This window comes from Pleurodeles waltl, chromosome 4_2, assembly GCF_031143425.1.
Source record: "Pleurodeles waltl isolate 20211129_DDA chromosome 4_2, aPleWal1.hap1.20221129, whole genome shotgun sequence".
NCBI classification, from domain to species: Eukaryota; Metazoa; Chordata; class Amphibia; order Caudata; family Salamandridae; genus Pleurodeles; species Pleurodeles waltl.
This window is the reverse complement of record NC_090443.1, coordinates 530,367,542-530,385,825: the sequence shown is the minus strand read 5'-3', so window position 1 is coordinate 530,385,825 and position 18,284 is coordinate 530,367,542. Positions and strand designations below refer to the sequence as shown.

Here is an 18,284-nt window from a genome sequence, read left to right as displayed (position 1 = left end):
CCTGACTTCTTCTCCACCACTGAAGCTGATGGCTTAGTGGAGGGAGTGGTGCTTGCAGATTGCCTTACTGCTGAGCAGAAGGACAACTGTATAAATCTCCTAGGCCAATTCTCTAACCTCTTCTCACTGATCCCAGGTACAACTACCTGGTGTGAGCACACAATCAACACTGGAGACAGTTTACCTGTGAAAAGTAAGATTTATAGGCAGCCTGCCCATGTCAGAGATTGCATAAAACAAGAGGTACATAAAATGCTGGATCTGGGAGTGATTGAGCCTTCTGAGAACCCATGGGTTAGCCCAGTGGTGCTTGTCCCAAAACCTCATAGTAAAGATGGTAAAAAGGAAATGAGGTTTTGTGTTGACGATAGGGGTCTCAATCAAGTAACCAAAACTGATGCTTACCCTATACCCAGGGCAGATGAGCTAATAGATACACTTCTGCCAAGTATCTAAGCACTTTTGACTTAACTGCAGGGTATTGGCAGATTTAGTTGTCAGAAGATGATAAACCTAAAACAGCATTTTCCACCATTGGAGGGCATTATCAGTTCACTGTTATGCCCTTTGGTTTGAAAAATGCACCTGCCACTTTTCAGAGGTTGTTGAACACAGTCCTGCAAGGATTGGAAGCTTTTAGTGCAGCATATCTAGATGATATAGCTGTCTTTAGCTCCACCTGGGATGATCACCTGGTCCACCTATGGAAAGTTTAGGAATCCCTGCTAAAGGCAGGCCTCACTATCAAGGCTTCAAAGTGCCAGATAGGGCAGGGAAAAGTGGTTTATCTGGGCCACCTTGTAGGTGGGGAACAGACTGCACCACTACAGGGGAAGATCCAGACCATTATGGAATGGGCTCCCCCTACAACTCGAACCCAGGTGAGAGCCTTCTTAGACCCCACAGGGTACTATAGGAGGTTCATTAAGAACTATGGCTCCATTGCAGTCCCTCTTAATGACCTCACAAGCAAAAAGATGCCTAAATAGGTATTGTGGACAGCTGGCTGTCAAAAGGCTTTTGATGAGCTAAAACAGGCCATGTGCTCTGCACCTGTCCTAAAAAGCCCTTGTTACTCCAAGAAATTCATAGTCCAGACTGATGGTTCTGAATTAGGGGTAGGGGCAGTTCTATCACAGCTTAACACTGAGAGCCAGGATCAACCTGTTGCTTTTATCAGCAGGAGGTTTACCCCTAGAGAAAAGCGTTGGTCTGCCATAGAGAGGGAGGCCTTTGCTGTGGTTTGGGCACTGAAAAAGTTGAGACCATACCTGTTTGGTACTCACTTTATCGTTCAGACAGACAACAAACCTCTAATATGGCTTAAACAAATGAAAGGTGAAAACCCTAAATTGTTGAGGTGGTCCATCTCCCTACAGGGAATGGACTATACAGTGGAACATAGACCTGGGAGTACCCACTCCAATGGAAATAGACTCTCCAGATATTCCACTTAGACAATGAAGACTCATCTGGGCAATGTTAGCCTTATTGTCCCTCATTTGGGGGGGTTGTGTAGGGCTATGGGCTGCAGCATATCTTTTGCCACCCATAGGGAGCTCAGACAAATCTTACACAGGACTGCCACTGCAGCCTTAGTGAAATAACGCACACATTATTTCACAGCCATTTTATACTGCACTTAAGTAACTTATAAGTCACCTATATGTCTAGCCTTCACTTAGTGAAGGTTAGGTGCAAAGTTACTAAGTGTGAGGGCACCCGGGCACTAGCCAAGGTGCCCCCACATAGTTCAGGGCAATTTCCCTGGGCTTTGTGAGTGCAGGGACACCATTACACAAGTGCACTAGATATACGTCAATACCTATATGTAGCTTCACAATGGCAAGTCCGAATATGGCCATGTAACATGTCTAGGATCACGGAATTGTCACCCCCATGCCAAATCTGGTATTGGGGTGGCAATCCAATGCATCCCTGGGGCCCCACTATGGACCCCGGGTACTGCCAAACCAGCTCTCTGGGGGTTTCTCTGCAGCTACCGCTGCTGCCAACCCACAGACAGGGTTCTGCCCCTCCAGGGTCTGGGCAGCCCAGTCCCAGGAAGGCAGAACAAGGAATTTCCTGTGAGAATAGGTGTTAAGGGGTGTGAGGGAGTATCCTCCCCCAGCCCCTTGAAATGCTTTGAAGGGCACGGATGGTGCCCTCCTTGCATAAGCCAGTCTACACCGGTTCAGGGATCCCCCAGCCCCTGCTCTGGCGCAAAACTGGACAAAGGAAAGGGGAGTGACCACTCCCCTGTCCCTCACCACCCCAGGGGTGGTACCCAGAGCTCCTCCAGTGTGTCCCAGACCTCTGCCATCTTGAATCCAGAGGTGTGAGGGCACAATGGAGGCCTCTGAGTGGCCAGTGCCAGCAGCTGACGTCAGAGACCCCTTCTGATAGGTGCTTACCTGACTAGGTGGCCAATCCTCCTCTGAGGGCTATTTAGGTTCTCTCCTGTGGGCGTTTCCTCAGATAACGTCTTGCAAGAATGCACCAGAGTTCCTCTGCATCACCCTCTTCGACTTCTGCCAAAGATCGACCGCTGACTGCTCCAGGACGCCTGCAAATCTGCAAAAAAGTAGCAATAAGACTACCAGCGACATTGTATCCCTAATCCTGCCGGCTTTCTCGACTGTTTCCTGGTGGTGCATGTTTTGGGGGCTGCCTTCCTTCATCCTGCACTGGAAGCCACAAAGAAATCTCCTGTGGGTTGACAGAATCTTCCCCCTGCTCCAGCAGGCACCAAACTTCAGCGTCACTGGTACTATGGGACCCCTCTCATCCTGATGAGCGTGGCCCCTGAAACACAGATGGTGGACCCAAGTGACCCAAACTGCCCAAATTTGGATGAGGTAAGTCCTTGTCTCCCTTTCCAGACAGTAATCCTGTGCACTGTGTGAACTGCAGCTGCTAGGGCTTCTGTGCACTTTTGCAAGGAATCCTTCGTGTACAGCCTATCCCAGGTCCCCAGCACTCCGTCCTGCATTGCTCAACTTGCTGAGTTGACCACCAGCTTCGTGGGACCCTCTTTTGTAGTGTTGGGACGACTGCCGTGTTTAGTTTCCTTGAACCCGTGTTCAAGTACTTCTGCGGGTTTCTTCTAGGGCTCTCTGTGTTGCTGAGGGCCCCCTCTGTCTCCTCTCCCAAGTGGCAAAATCCTGGTCCTTCCTAGGCCGGGCAGCACCCTTTTTCTTCAACTGTGACCTTTGCAGCTGGCACGGCTTGTTTGCAGTCTTTCTCTAAAGAAACAACTCTGCATCCTCCAGCACTCCGTGGGACATCTTCTGCAAGAAGGAGAAGGCCCTAGCACCTTTCGTTGTTGCAGAAGGAATAGTTTCTTACCTGTAACTCCAGTTCTCACGTAGGGGTATTTCCATGATAGTCATAAGCACTGAATAGTTCCGGATGCCTGCGGGAACCCCGGAGCACTGTTCTGAAAATGTCTTTTTAAGTGTAGATGTTCGTCTTTCTTGAGGAAGGCCTGCAAAGTCACTTAAGAATGTCAATGTGCAGCCTAGAGGAAAGACTACAAAGGCCAAATTGTTCATTCTTTTTTGGTTGAAAAAAGGGTACTGTAATATAGATATACATTAAAACATGTATATTCTAGAGATGATGCAGAAAAGCTCTTTCACAAACCTTTTTTACAATGTTATATAAGGATGAAGCAGTGGAGGGCAGGGTAGCCCATAGGCTGCCATTATACAGAGTGAAAATAGAGCTGTGCCTTTAAGAGGAGATAGTCCTCCTGTATCCCATCATGCACAGCAAGAGGAAGTTGCCTCAGTTCTTTTTGTAGGCTTTGTTAGCTGATGTGAAGGAGTCTGAAAATATCATTCATTATTTATATTATTATTATTATAATTATTATCATGTCAACTCCACCGGGGAGGAGGGAGGGCGGCTTATGACTATCATGGAAATACCCCTACAAGAGAACTGGAGTTACAGGTAAGAAACTATTCCTTCTCTTGTAGGGGTTTCCATGTATAGTCATAAGCACTGAATAGATTAGCAAGCCCATCCCCATGACAGCGGTGGAGTAGACAGAACAATAAAGAAATAATAAATCACGCAAAGAGATTCTTAAGAGAAGCCTGTCCTACTTGAGCATCTGTCCTAGCATCCGAATCAAGACAGTAATGCTTAGCAAAGGTGTCGACAGATCTCCATGTAGCCACTTTGCAGATATCTCCTAACGGAATGTTTCTCATTAACGCAGCAGTGGCTGCTTTGCCCCTAGTGGAATGGGCTTTAGGTCTGCCATCAAGGGATTTATTGGCTAACTGGTAACAGAGCAAGACACATGAGACTATCCACCTGGATAAGGATTGTTTGGAGGTGGCTAGGCCTGTTCGAACTGGGCCATAGTTAATAAACAGCTGTTGTGACTTGCGCAAGGATTTAGTTCTATCTAAATAAAAGTTTAAAACCCTCTTTACATCGAGAGAGTGTAGTGTTCTCTCAGCAGGAGTAGATGGATTTTGAAAGAAAGTCGGTAAGGAGATGGTCTGGTTTACATGAAAGTCTGAAATGACTTTAGGTAGGAACTTAGGATGTGTTCTCATTACCACTTTAGAAGAATGGAAAACTGTATATGGTTCTTGAGCGCAAAGGGCCTGGATCTCACTAACCCTGCGAGCTGAAATGATTGCTACAAGAAAGGAAGTTTTCCAAGTAAGATGTTGGAGGGATGCCTTGTGTATGGGTTCAAAGGGGTGTAGCATCAGACGTGAAAGGACTATATTAAGCTCCCATGGAGGAGATGGACGTCTAGTAGGAGGAAAAACCTTTTTTAAACCTTCTAGGAAATCTTTAATGACTGGAATTTTAAAGAAAGAGGTTTGGGAAAGACCTTTCCTAAATGCTGTCAGAGCTGCAAGGTGTACTCTGATGGATGAAAACTGTAACCCAGACTTCGCTAGGTGTAATAGATATGGAAGAATAGCTTCTTCTCCGCATGTCATTGCATCTAAGTTCTTGTCCAAACACCATATGCAGAACCTTTTCCACTTGAAGGCATATGCTGTTCTTGTGGAAGGCCGTTTTGCCTCCCTTAGAATCTCCATGCAGTCCTGAGGAAGATTAGGGTGACCATACTGTACTAGTTCAGGAGCCATGCTGCCAAATTCAAAGACGAGAGGTTGAGATGTCTCATCTGGCTCGAAACTTCGTGAGAAGATCCGAGCGGCATGGCAGTTTGAGATGTGGACGGAGTGATCGGTGAAGAAGGTCCGGGAACCATCACTGGTGTGGCCACTCCAGAGTGATGAGAATCATCTTGGTGTTGGAGTGGGGCAGCTTGAGAAGGACTGTCGGGATCAGGGGAAGCGGTGGAAAGGCGTAAAGACATTTTTCTGACCAGTCTATCCATAGGGCATTCCCCAATGTCCCTGGATGGTAGTACCTGGAGGCGAAGTCTAGGCATTTATTTTGTTTTCTGGGGTTGCGAATAGAGCTATAGAAGGGGTACCCCACATGGAAAAGATGGAGTGGACGACGTCGTCGTGTAGAACCCACTCGTGGTTTTCGTCTATTGCTCAGCTGAGGGCATCCGCTTGGACACCCAAGTCAAAAAGGAAGATCTTCCTGGAGTCATTCTGAAGTCATCCAATGACTCCAGCTGGGCTATTCCTGTAATGATCTGATGAAGTCATCCCAAACCATCCTGAAGTATGTGTATAGGCCGAAATATTTAAATGAGATGACTGACTCTACAGTCATCACAAAAACTACTCTGGGATGGCATCCTGATTACTTCAATTGAATATGCGTGATGATCTTTTACTACTCCAGGAACACCAACTGACAACTTCAGGATCAGTGTTAATTACTACAGGATGATTCCACGACAACTTTACAATGACTGAGGAATACTCTAGGAAGTTTCCAGGACAACTTTTGGATGACTGTGAATTATTTCAGGATGACTCCATGACAACTTTAGAATGAGTATGGATTATTCCAGGGGGATTACAGGACAACTTTAGCATGAGTGTGACTTACTATAGGATGTCTTAATGACAACTGCAGGGGGAGAGTGAATTACTCCTGGATGATTCCAGGAAACATTTTGATGGCTGTTGGTAACCAATGAATGAATTATTATCGAATGAGGATTGTAATGCTCACTGCAGATTCTATTATATTCATTCACATGATATGAACATTCTATGGTCACATTTTCTCTAATCTAGTGCCCATCAAGTACTTTAGATCAATTAATCTGTTGCTAAACAAGTACTGTGAGGTGCAGGACCCATGTACCATCCTGTACAAAAGGGAATTGTGTTTGAATGTAAGAAATGTGTCTTGTTTATACATTCCAATCAAATCTAAGTAACTAATAAGCAGCTAAAATTAAACTACGGCTGTGGCATAATACTTTATTTTCTGTGCAATAAAAGGTGGTGGTGGCCTGGGGGTGGTATAGAAAAAATCTGAGGTAGGAATTAGACAGAATACAACACACTTTGAATTCAAAAGAAGCCTTTTAATTTCTGATACTCCCTAATATTCAGTAGACATTGCCTTCATTTGTGTATAAGATATTACCTGACATTTTTCTAATATTGTGATAAGTGGGAAATGACTTAACAAAACAGAGGTTGAAATAAAATGGATCCAAAATGACTTCTACATTCATTTTATTCAAGTGAAACACATACCCGGTCCCAAAAGGGCTCAGGTTACCATAAAATAGAACAGTGAAAGTAGACAAGAAATGGTCAATGAAAACCGGTACTTCGTTGTTTGCTTCTAGATTTGCTAGTTTCTTCAGTTCGCATCTGGCAAGGAAGATCTTTATGGCAAGTTTTCACTGCATCGTTTTGCTGTTCATGGTTGGCCATCTTTTGTCGATTGTACACAGATTTTATAAACTCTGAAAGGATAACAAAACCATAGATAAGGAATTTTTTCCAAAGAGGGCATTATCTTCAAAATGCAACCAGACCATAATCTTCCAACAGTCAGTACAGTTTGTTTATGGTGAGTGGTCACAGGAGCACAGGTAATATTAGGTCATTAGTCATAGAGGAGAAAGAAAATTTCAATTTCTGAACTGTGATAGAGAAAGAACTAGATTCAGAAGATCAATCCCATACTTACGAGGGTGTAGCTCAGGGGTCTTCAAACTGTGTGTGGGGGTGGAGGGGGCAGGTTCTGGCCAAAAAAGGCATTATGCAGATAACAGGACTTTGTTTTAAGCAGAAAAACATGCATTGCATTTTTTAAAAGGTAACAGAACTTAACTGCAATGTTCAAATAAGCCCAGACACTTTTAAACATAGCCTACTTAATCGAATAATGGTGAAACATTCAGAAGCGGGCCCGATTTTTCTTTTTTTTTTTATCGTACGGTGGAAGGGGATGGGTGGGTGTTAAAAAGTTTGAAAACCACTGGGACCATGTGTACCTAAAGACAATTAAGACATTTGAGCTACCCCCTTATTAACGCCAACCGTTTCTTCATCTAGGGCAGCAGTTCCAACATGAGCCTTAGTGACACCTTTGCCACATTTGTTTGGTAAAAATGTATCTTACTCAAACCTGTGAGGAGAAAACTTGCACTATCCAAACATACCTGGCCTTTTTCACCAGCTTGCGCAGTCCTCTCTTTGGGGTAAGGTTGCTTCCCTATGAGGAAGGATCAGTGGAATCTTCCATCATTTCCTGCACATCAGCCTGCAAATAGCCACACAGAGTATTAATATACATGCCATCATGCTAGTTTAAACAAAATGTAAAAATATAAAGTGGTAGTCTGTGGATAATTATTTGTAATCTAGGCATATCCCACCTAACAGTGAAAAAAATATGTTTTTAAAACCATTTAAAAAAAGTAGATATGTCTGAGATTTTTCCACACTAATACTTTCAGATTGTAACACAGAAATAATATACCAAAGGAAATTTTTTTTTTAAAGCAAGACACCCTTTGTATTGCAAATGACCCCTTGAATATTTCTGATGATGTCGAGGATTTTTTGTTGGATGTTTGACCTTGTCAATGCAGACTGCTGCCTGCAAACGATTTATAGCCGTCTACTTTCAGCATGTGCCATACACCTGTGCTATAATAAAATGGAAATAAATAATTTCAAGTGAGTAGATTTGAGAAACACAAACGTATTTTTGGGCTGTACAGATATAAAAAAGTGGTATAGATTTTGGTGTTGTGATATTTATTTATATATATATGTATGTATATATATATATTAAAAAAATTAGTTGCCATCTATCTGGTCAAAATAGAATATATTTTTCTTACCTTTTAGACAGTAATCTCAGATTGTACATCTCTCACTTTTGCTCATGAAAGTATACACTCTTCTTTCATACAGGTACAGGAATTCTCTCCATTAATGATTGACGAGTCATGCATAATTTCATTAAGGAGAAAGCGTCTTTATCCCAGTGTGAAATTATGCACTTTTCTTTTACAAATGATCAGTCTACCCTGTCCTGAAAAAAAACAAAAACAAAAGAAACCAGTGAACATAAAACCACTTCTACGAAACTGTTTATAATATGTAATTTCCATTTGTTCATATATGTATTTTTAAACATTATGTTACAAGTGCTTTGCAGTCAAGACAGTTAATGAACTACATTTATTCTGTACAAGAAAGGATTAATTCCTAAAAAGGATGCCTTGGTCACCATGCAAAGTAGAATATGCATACAGACTTACTCTATGTAGTTCTGTGTAATTGATGCACTTATAAATTTCAGCTTACATGATGGTCGCCACTCTCACAGCTGACGAACTGGCCTTGAAGGTGAGCAGGATGGTGCACATCAGTGATTATAGATCCAGCATAAATTTCACTGCAGGGCAGGTCATTTATTGATGAACGTAGCCATATCTGGGTTTAGAAAAACTAATACATTTTGAAGTACTACAAAATGTTATTCACAAACTGATGTGCAGTGTTTATGCCTCTCCTATATTTTTCTGTACAGAGGTCTCACCCCCTCCCTCCAAACACCGTGCCCTGGCTTTAGACTCTCCACACACATAAGTATACATATTAATAGTAAATGTGGGAGGGACAGAGGGGAGTGGTTGGAAAATGGGAAGAAAATAAGTTACTTACCTGTAACTGTAGTTCTCCAGTATTGGAATCTTTCATAGATTCACATGCTTGAATCATTCCCCGTCGTCGAGATGGGAGTCCCCGGTATAATTTACACAAGTAATGTTAATATATATATTAACAAAGAAAAAGGCCCTAGGCCTCTTCAATTTAACAGTCTATCAGAGTCATTGTGTGAAAAGGACCAAACCTGAGCCTCCACCAATCAGGCGACAGCACCCTCCAGAATCCTCCTGAGAGAAGCTCCAGCACCTCAGATTTTCCAAGCACAAGTGCGTACAATATAGTAAACAGAGAGAGAAAGAAAGAAAGAGGTGAAGTGAGCTTCTCTGGGGAGGTGGGTGGGTCGCATGTGAATCTATGAAAGATTCCAATACTGGAGAACTACAGTTACAGGTAAGTAACTTATTTTCTTACTCCAGTATTGGAACTTTCATAGATTCACATGCTTGAATCAGAGTAGAGAGCAGTAGCTATGCACATTGTAATATGACAACATCTTTCATGGAAAACAGTTTGATACACGAAACCTTATTCTCATCCTGCATATACATGCAACTATAAAAGGTATACACCTATATATATATATATATATATATATATATATATATATATATATATATATATATATATATATATATATATATATACACATATACAGATACATGACAAAGGGGCAGGCCGCAGGGCATTCTGACCGCGGCGGTTTGGCCGCGGTCAGAACAGGAAAACCGGCGGTGTCCCGCCGGTTTTAACATGCCCTGAGGAATCCCCCATGGCAGCGCAGCTTGCTGCGCCGCCATGGGGGATTCCGACCCCCTCACCGCCATCCTGTTCCTGGCGGTTCCGACCGCCAGGAACAGGATGGCAGTGAGGGGTGTCGTGGGGCCCCTGGGGGCCTCTGCAGTGCCATGCCAATCGCATGGGCACTGCAGGGGCCCCCGTAAGCGGGCCCCACATAGAATTTCAGTGTCTGCATTGCAGACACTGAAATTCGCGACGGGTGCAACTGCACCCGTCGCACCCTTCCCACTACGCCGGCTCCATTCGGAGCCGGCGTCCTCGTGGGAAGGGGTTTCCCGCTGGGCTGGCGGGCGGCCTTCTGGCGGTCGCCCGCCAGCCCAGCGGGAAACACAGAATGGCCGCCGCGGTCTTTTGACCGCGGTGCGGTCATTCGGCGGTTCCCGCCAGGCGGGCGGCTCCCGCCGCCCGCCGGGGTCTGAATGACCCCCAAAATACCAAGAGACACAGCCAAAAAAATTATTCTAAGACAAAAGTGTATCATGAATGTTCTCTTCCAACCCGACCACTTATGTGTTTGCCATAATGTTCTTTACCTTTGTATTCCTTTCTCTTTCTTTTTTTTAATTTTTTTTATAAGAAATATAAACAATGTGCATACCTGTTCTAGGATGGAGGGATGTAGAAGAGATGGCTCACCTTCACCTGAAAAGATTCCTGAGAACCACCTGGCCCACTGCTACCTCTCCCTGAGATAGAGATTCCAAGCAGTAGTGCTTCGTGAAGGTATGGCAGCTCTTCCATGTTGCTGCCCTACAAATGTCTTGTAGTGAAACTCCGGCGAACAGTGCCGCTGACGATGAGACTGCTCTCGTAGAGTGAGCATGCACAGGTGATTGCAAAGGTTTTCCCGCTGCTTGATGGCAGAAACGAATGGCTGAGGCGATCCACCTGGAAATACTCTGCTTGGATAGTGGGTAACCTTTTCTAGGAGAACTGTATGCTACGAATAACTGGTTAGAGCGTCGAAAAGATTTAGGGGGTCATTCTGACTTTGGCGGGCGGCCAAAGTAACCCAGTCGAAAGACCGCGGGGGTCATTTCGACTTTCCCGCTGGGCCGGCGGGCGACCGCCGGCCCGGCGGGAAAGATCCTGCAACAATGAAGCCGGCTCCGAATGGAGCCGGCGGAGTTGCAGGGGTGCGACGGGTGCAGTTGCACCCGTCGCGATTTTCACTGTCTGCAAAGCAGACAGTGAAAATCTTTATGGGGCCCTGTTAGGGGGCCCCTGCACTGCCCATGCCAGTGGCATGGGCAGTGCAGGGGCCCCCAGGGGCCCCACGACACCCGTTCCCGCCATCCTGTTTCTGGCGGTGTAAACCACCAGAAACAGGCTGGCGGGAAGGGGGTTGGAATCCCCATGGCGGCGCTGCAAGCAGAGCCGCCATGGAGGATTCCGTGGGCCAGGGGAAATCCGGCGGGAAATCCGTCGGGAAACCGCCGGATCCCCTTTTTTGACCGCAGCTTTACCGCCGCGGTCAGAATGGCCCTGGAAGCACCGCCAGCCTGTTGGCGGTGCTTCCGTGTCCCTCCACCTTGGAATGAGGGCCTTAGTCCTGTCCAAATAAAATTGAACACATCTTTTAACGTCTAAGGAGTGTAATGCCCTCTCAGTCGGAGTAGATGGATGAGGAAAAAAAGATTTGAAGACTAAAGGTTTGTTTATGTGAAAGTCTGAAGGAACCTTTGGGATAAAATGCGGGTTAGTGAGCATTAGCAGTCTGTCGTGTTTAAGCTGTAGGAATGGCTCTTGGATGGAAAGCGCTTGCACCTCGCTGACCCGCCTAGCTGATGTAAGAGCTACCAATAAGGCAACCTTCCGTGACAAGAACTTGAGGGAAGCACGATGGATCGGCTCAAACGGATGCTTCATCAGTTGTGCTAAGACAATATTCAAATTCCACGAAGGAGGTGGTGGTCTAAAAGGAGGGTAAATTCTGAAAAGCCCCTTCAAAAATCTTTTAATCAGCCAAGAAGAGAAGAGTGAGGGTGTACCATCTGAACGTCTGTATGCAGCTATAGCTGCTAAGTGAACTTTAATGGACGAGTGTGCTAGGCCAGATTGAGCTAGCTGCAACAGATACGGTAGTATTTCCTCTGGTGGTGAGACTAGTGGGTCAATCTGTCGCCGATGACACCAGGCACAGAACCTTTTCCACTTACACTGATAAGCTTTGTTAGTGCTATCCGCTCTGGCTTTCGACAAAATATCCCTGCAGTCCTGCGGGATATTCAAATGCGCGAACTCTCTGTGGTGAGGAGCCAGGCTGATAAACGCATTGACTGCGGATCGGGGTGTCAAACCTGGCCGTTGTTAATTGTTAGTAGTTGAGGTGATGGCTCCAGCGGAATATGAGGCTTGATTGACAGAAGGAGAAGTTCTGCGAACCAATGTTGACGCAGCCAGTACGGAGCTATCAGTATCAGAGTGCACGGCTCTGTTTTCATCTTCGTGAGGACCCTTGGGATCAACGGAATGGGAGGAAAGGCGTAAGCAAAGATGTCTGACCAGACTATCGAAAACGCATTCCCCCAAGATCCCTTCTGGTGATGCCAACTTGCGAAGAACCGGCATTTGGTGTTGTCTTTGTTCTCAAACAGGTCTACCGTTGGTGTTCCCCACAGGGAAAAAATATGGTTCAATACTGTCTGGTGTAACTCCCACTCGTGGCAGTCCGATTTCTGCCTGCTGAGTGCGTCTGCTGCCTTGTTGTTTATTCCAGGCAAATGCACCGCTGATAGTGTGATGTTTTGTTGCGAGGCCCAGTTCCAGATTGCTTGGGCTTCCCTGGAGAGAGTGAGAGATCTTGTGCCTCCTTGTTTGTTGAGACAGTGCATCGTAGTGGTGTTGTCCGTCCTTATTACCACTTGCGATCCTGAGATCTTGGGAAGAAACGCTTGTAAGGCCAGGTGCACTGCCCTGAGCTCCAGCCAATTGATATGCATTGATGCCAGATGTGGTGGCCATTTGCCACTTATTTGCAGATCCTGTAACACAGTTCCCCAGCCTTCCAGCGATGCATCCGTTGTTATGGTCCACGGGGCTGGTTGCTGTAGAAACGAAAGGCCGATTGATAGATGATGCCTTTGAGACCACCATCTCAGAGCTCTGAGCATTATCGGAGTTATTTGTATCTGGTCCTCGAAAGTGCCTGATACTTGGAGCCATTGCCGATTTAGTTGCTCCTGTAAGGGGCGCATCTTTAGCCGACACAGAGGGACCAGAGGTATGCATGAAGACATCATGCCCAACAGCAACTTGAACAGACGGACAGTAACCTTTCCTCTTCTCTGTATGGAATTTACTAGAGTCAGTAATCTTTGTTGCCTCTCTAACGTGGGACATGCCATGGTGGATTCTGTGTTTAGTCTTGCTCCTAGGAAGGTAATATTGCATGCTGGTAGAGGGTTGGACTTCTCCCAGTTGACGGTGAATCCGAGATTGGTTAGTAATGAAACGCACTTTTTTGTTGACTTGTGCATTCCAGCGTAAGTCTTTGCCTTTATCAACCAATCGTCTAAGTATGGAAAAACCTGGTGCTTTCTCCTTCTGAGAAAGGCTGCGACTGGTGCTAGACATTTGGTAAATATTCTTGGGGCCGATTTCAGTCCGAAGGGAAGGACACGGTATTGATAATGGCTCCCGGCTACGGTGAATCTCAAGTATTTTCTGTGGGCAGGGTGGATGGGTATGTGGAAGTATGCGTCTTTCAGGTCTAGTGAAGACATGAAATCTCCCTGATTGAGACGCAGAAGGACGTCTTGCAAGCTGATCATCCAGAACTATTGCTTTTATAAGTAGACATTTAGTTCCCTTAAATCGAGGATCGGCCTCCAATCCTTCCACTTTTTCTGAATGAGGAAGAACCTGGAATAAAATCCTGTTCCTCGTTGGGCCCGAGGCACCTTCTCTATAGCTCCTTTGAGATGCATCTTGTCGATCTCCTTTCTGAGTTGTTAAGGGTATCTTGAAGGAGTCCTGCGGGGGTGGGCGGGGGGGGGGTGATGTTGGTTGGAGGGAGGTATCTGGATAAATTCCAAAGTATGGCCCCGTTTCACTAATTGTAGGACCCACCACTTGTCTGAAGTAATGGTTTGCCATTGATTGAGGAATAAAGATATCCTCCCGCCCAGTGTGACAGGGGGAGGACTGGACGTAGCCAGAGCCTTGAAAACATCAGGTTCTACGAGCCGAATCTTTGGCCGGACGGGTTGAACGTCCACGCCCACCAGGTCTACTATAGGCTGGTTGCGGCGGCTGCCTTTGCGAGTAGTATGGACGATATTGCTGTGAAGAGGATGGATAGGTGGAATACCTGTGTTGTTGATATCCCCCTCTGAATGAGGGTTGGCCACGCCCTCTAGGACGAAAGGACGACTTTCGATATTGTAGGGTCCCTAATGACCTTGCCGTATCCGTTTTGATGGATTGTAGGGCTTCATCGACATGTTTACCAAATAACGCCTGGCCATCAAAAGGTAGGTCCAAGATTTCATTTTGAACTTCTGGGCGAAACGAGGTGGCTTTAAACCAGCCTTGCCTTCTGAGCACAGCTGCACCGGCGAGTTGTCTAAAAGCAGTGGTCGCTATATCCATTGCACAGTCTATAAGCTCTGCAGACGTGCGTTGACCCTCTTGTATCGTTTTATTTGCCTCTGATCTCGCATCTTCCGTCAGTTGAGTAATATAAGGTGCAATGTCCGCCCAAAGCTGTCTGTCGAATCTAGCCAGAATAGCCAAAGAGTTGGCAGCCCTAACTACTAGGCTAGCCATAGAAGAAAACCTTTTCCCTATGTTATTTAGCCGTCTACCCTCCTTGTCTGGGGGAGAAGGATTCTTCGATCTTCTTTGTGTTGCCTGAGCTACCACTGAATCCGGAGGAGGATGTCCCGTTAAGCATGCTGGTGCATCGTCAGGTGCCTTGTATTTTTTATCCAGACGCGGCAGCACTGCCGTAACTGTAGCCGGATTATTCATGACCTCAAGGCCCTCTTCCCACAGGTAGTTAACCATCGGGATAGAGCGCACAGACTTCTGAAAGGGCTCCTTAAAATCGTACAGGAAACAGTCTGTTTGCTTAGTAGGCAATGGTAAGGCAAAACGTTTGGCTGCTCTCTCCAGTAGATTGTGAAACCCTCCAATGTCTTCTGGTGGGGATTCCACCTTCGATTGAGAATGTATTTGGATGTAATGGATGATGTATTTGTCCCACTCTGAGTGAGTGTCCATGAGTTCCCCTTCTTCCTGATCCCCTTCTGAGATGTCGGTGTCATGAGGAATTGTCATGTCCGGAGTGGCCACATTCGTGAGATGTAAGGACGACGGCCTCTGGTGCGGAGTAGAAACACCAGAAATAGGCGATGGAGGAGGTTGTTCTCCTTGAGGAGGAAACCTTCTGTTGTAATCAACTAACATCGCTCTGAGGTCAGTTAGTAGGGAGGAAGGAATAAACGCTCCCTGTTTGTATTGCTGTTGATATGAGTAAAGCTGGGGGTCATAAACCTCTTCATAGTCCTCTTCTTCCTGGTACTTTACATTCAGTTGGGATGGACTGTGGGCTGTTCCAAATGGCCCCTCGTCATCAGAGTCTTCGTCTCCCTCCAAAAGATGTACTGGCACAAGGGAGGACACCTTACTAGGTGGTGTATGGGTTGGCGTCAGCCTTTCCACACTTTTCACATGTTTTTCCCTCGTCGACGGTGTCGTCGACGGTGTACAACGTATAAATAGACTTCGTCATGGACGGTGTCGTAGCCGCTGGACGCACAGTGATTTTAACAGAAGAAAGTCTCGCCGACGAGTCTACCGTCGACGACGGTAGGGCTGACACTGACATCAGCGCCGTCAACGATGACGATGTATAGACGGTCGTTGACGCTGATGTTGTCGCTGCGGTTCTCGTCGACGGTGGGGTACCTGTTCTCGTCGACGATGTCGCCAGCGGAGCCGTCGACGGTGTAAACCCAGAAGTAGATGTCGTCGCCGGAAAGGCACTCACCGACGGTACCGTCGACGGTGAATCCGTCGACAAAGCCTTTTTTCCAGTCACAGAGGATGGCTTCTTGAAAGGCACAGATGGTGGAACAGATGAAGACTTCCTGTGCCTCTCTGAACTGGAAGAATGTCTTTTCCCCTCTGTACTGGAAACTTTCTTTGGGGAAGAAGATGGGCTGCGACCCTTATAAGACCCTGAAGTAGTCTTTTTGAGGGCTTTTCTTGAGAGTTGAGAGGGAGATCTGGAGCGTGATCTCGCCCTTTTTGATGATCTCTTAGATGTTGATGATTCCTCACTCTCAGAATCAGAAACTGGGTCCTTTCTATGTTTTAGTTTCTGCAGCCATATTAATAATCTGCCTTCCCTGTCTTTTAAAGTTTTAGAAGAAAAAGTACGGCAAATCTTACAGTCTTTAGCTGAATGATCTGGGTACAGGCAGTAAATGCAGTCTTCAGAATGAAGCCTTTTCTTTCCACAAGTCTTGCAGTCTCTGAAGAGACCCTTCTTCTCCTTGTCAGACATGGTTGAAAAATAGCTAACAAATCAAGTTAAATCAGTTTCTCTGAGAGAAAATAGTTGAAAAAAGGTGTGAAGACAGAGCAGAGCTCTGAGGAGACTCCCTAGCACGACGTGCGGTAGAAAATCTGAGGTGCTGGAGCTTCTCTCAGGAGGATTCTGGAGGGTGCTGTCGCCTGATTGGTGGAGGCTCAGGTTTGGTCCTTTTCACAAAATGACTCTGATAGACTGTTAAATTGAAGAGGCCTAGGGCCTTTCTCTTTGTTAATATATATATTAACATTACTTGTGTAAATTATACCGGGGACTCCCATCTCGACGACGGGGAATGATTCAAGCATGTGAATCTATGAAAGTTCCAATACTGGAGTAAATACTACTGGGGGGATAGGAAAGACTAAGGGGTTTAGGCAGGGAAGTGTAACCACCACTTTGGCCCTATAAGCACCCTACTGGGTGTGCACATAGCCCAGGGGAAATGAGACACAAGGTGTCTTGTAACTGTACTTCCTCCTCTTTCCATCGTCAGGGATGCGGGTAAGGGCACACCCTAGTACTTCTGACCTATAAAAATGCCTACTCCTCGGGCAAAAGATGAAAGCTGGCTTGGGTCCTCATATAAAACATAGATGAGTGGTCTATTTAGGATTGCCACTGGAATAGTATTTTATAGGCACCACCAGGAATTTTAGCTTTGAGTGCAGTGCCAATAATGATTTAAGTATTGCCAATTCATAGACTGGTATTTCTTCCTTCCCTGTCTGTGCAGCACTTTCTGCATGCAGCTTTGTAAAACTGATAACACTTTAAGTCATCTGAGCTCGATTTAGGAATTTGTCATAAGCCACTGCATCCTGTACATATAGTCCCAGTTTTATAATCTGCTAAACATCAATAGAAACCACAAAATGCAAAAAATAACTTGCATGTGCTACCCATACATTGGTGTGAGAACTCAGAAGTCTGCTTGGTTCAGAAACAGGCAATGGAAAACAATACCACCACCAGCAGTGAGTACAGGCCCCAGTTGCTGACATATGGTATTCAGTAGTACCTGGACAAAAAAATAATGTTTCTTGTTTCTTCAAAGGATACTGCTAGCACGCACATCAATAACTACTTTGCTTGGTGGCCATGGATGGCCCTTTTTCCCAGTTATCCTTACTTAATCACCAGTCCAGAGGGGTGCTCAATGAAGACCACAAAGAAAAGCTTTTAAGCAACTTGTCTAGCACTAGCCTTAACGAGATGGGTTTTCAACACTAAAATATTCAGCATGTTAACGTAAGGTGACAGTGGTTAAAATGTCAATTGAATTGCTACTTTGTGGAGGAAGGGTTGAGGAGATTGCTTGTGGATGGATGCAATCTGTCTTGAAAGTGCAGGTGTTGTGTCTATTTCGTGCAGGCTGGAAGTGTGCACAAATTCTGGACTAGGTTATATATGCATAAGAATATGTGCGTGCTTGTGTCAGTGTGTGTGTTGCTTGTGGTAAAAGTAGAAATTAGTTCAGTGTCAGTAGGTTCTTGAGCTTGTATGTCGAACTATGCCTTTTAAAGTGTGTTCTTCCACTAACCAAATGGCGCTAAAGAAACATTAGCAACAGAAAGCGCAAAATATGTGAAGGTGAGCAACAGCAAGTAAGACGTTTTGAGAGAAAAAAAAGGATCCAAAAATTATGTAGGAGACCAACATATTTCAACACTATTTTTTAACCACTTCCACATTTATACAGATATTTTCACTGAAGATATGATTGCAGACATCAGCATTTTGAATAACTGATAGAGTAGGGGAGATCCAAACACATGTGTGGTTAATTTGTGAAAAGGGGACCAGGGGTAGGGACAGCTGGGCCCTTACCA

General features: G+C 45.5%; 1 protein-coding gene across 1 annotated transcript in view; it reads right to left on the bottom strand.

Annotated features, from left to right (window-relative positions):
- The window catches only part of SHCBP1L (SHC binding and spindle associated 1 like), a 1,202,144-nt gene that overhangs the window by 725,357 nt on the left and 458,503 nt on the right, over positions 1–18,284 (bottom strand). The window lies entirely within an intron of this gene.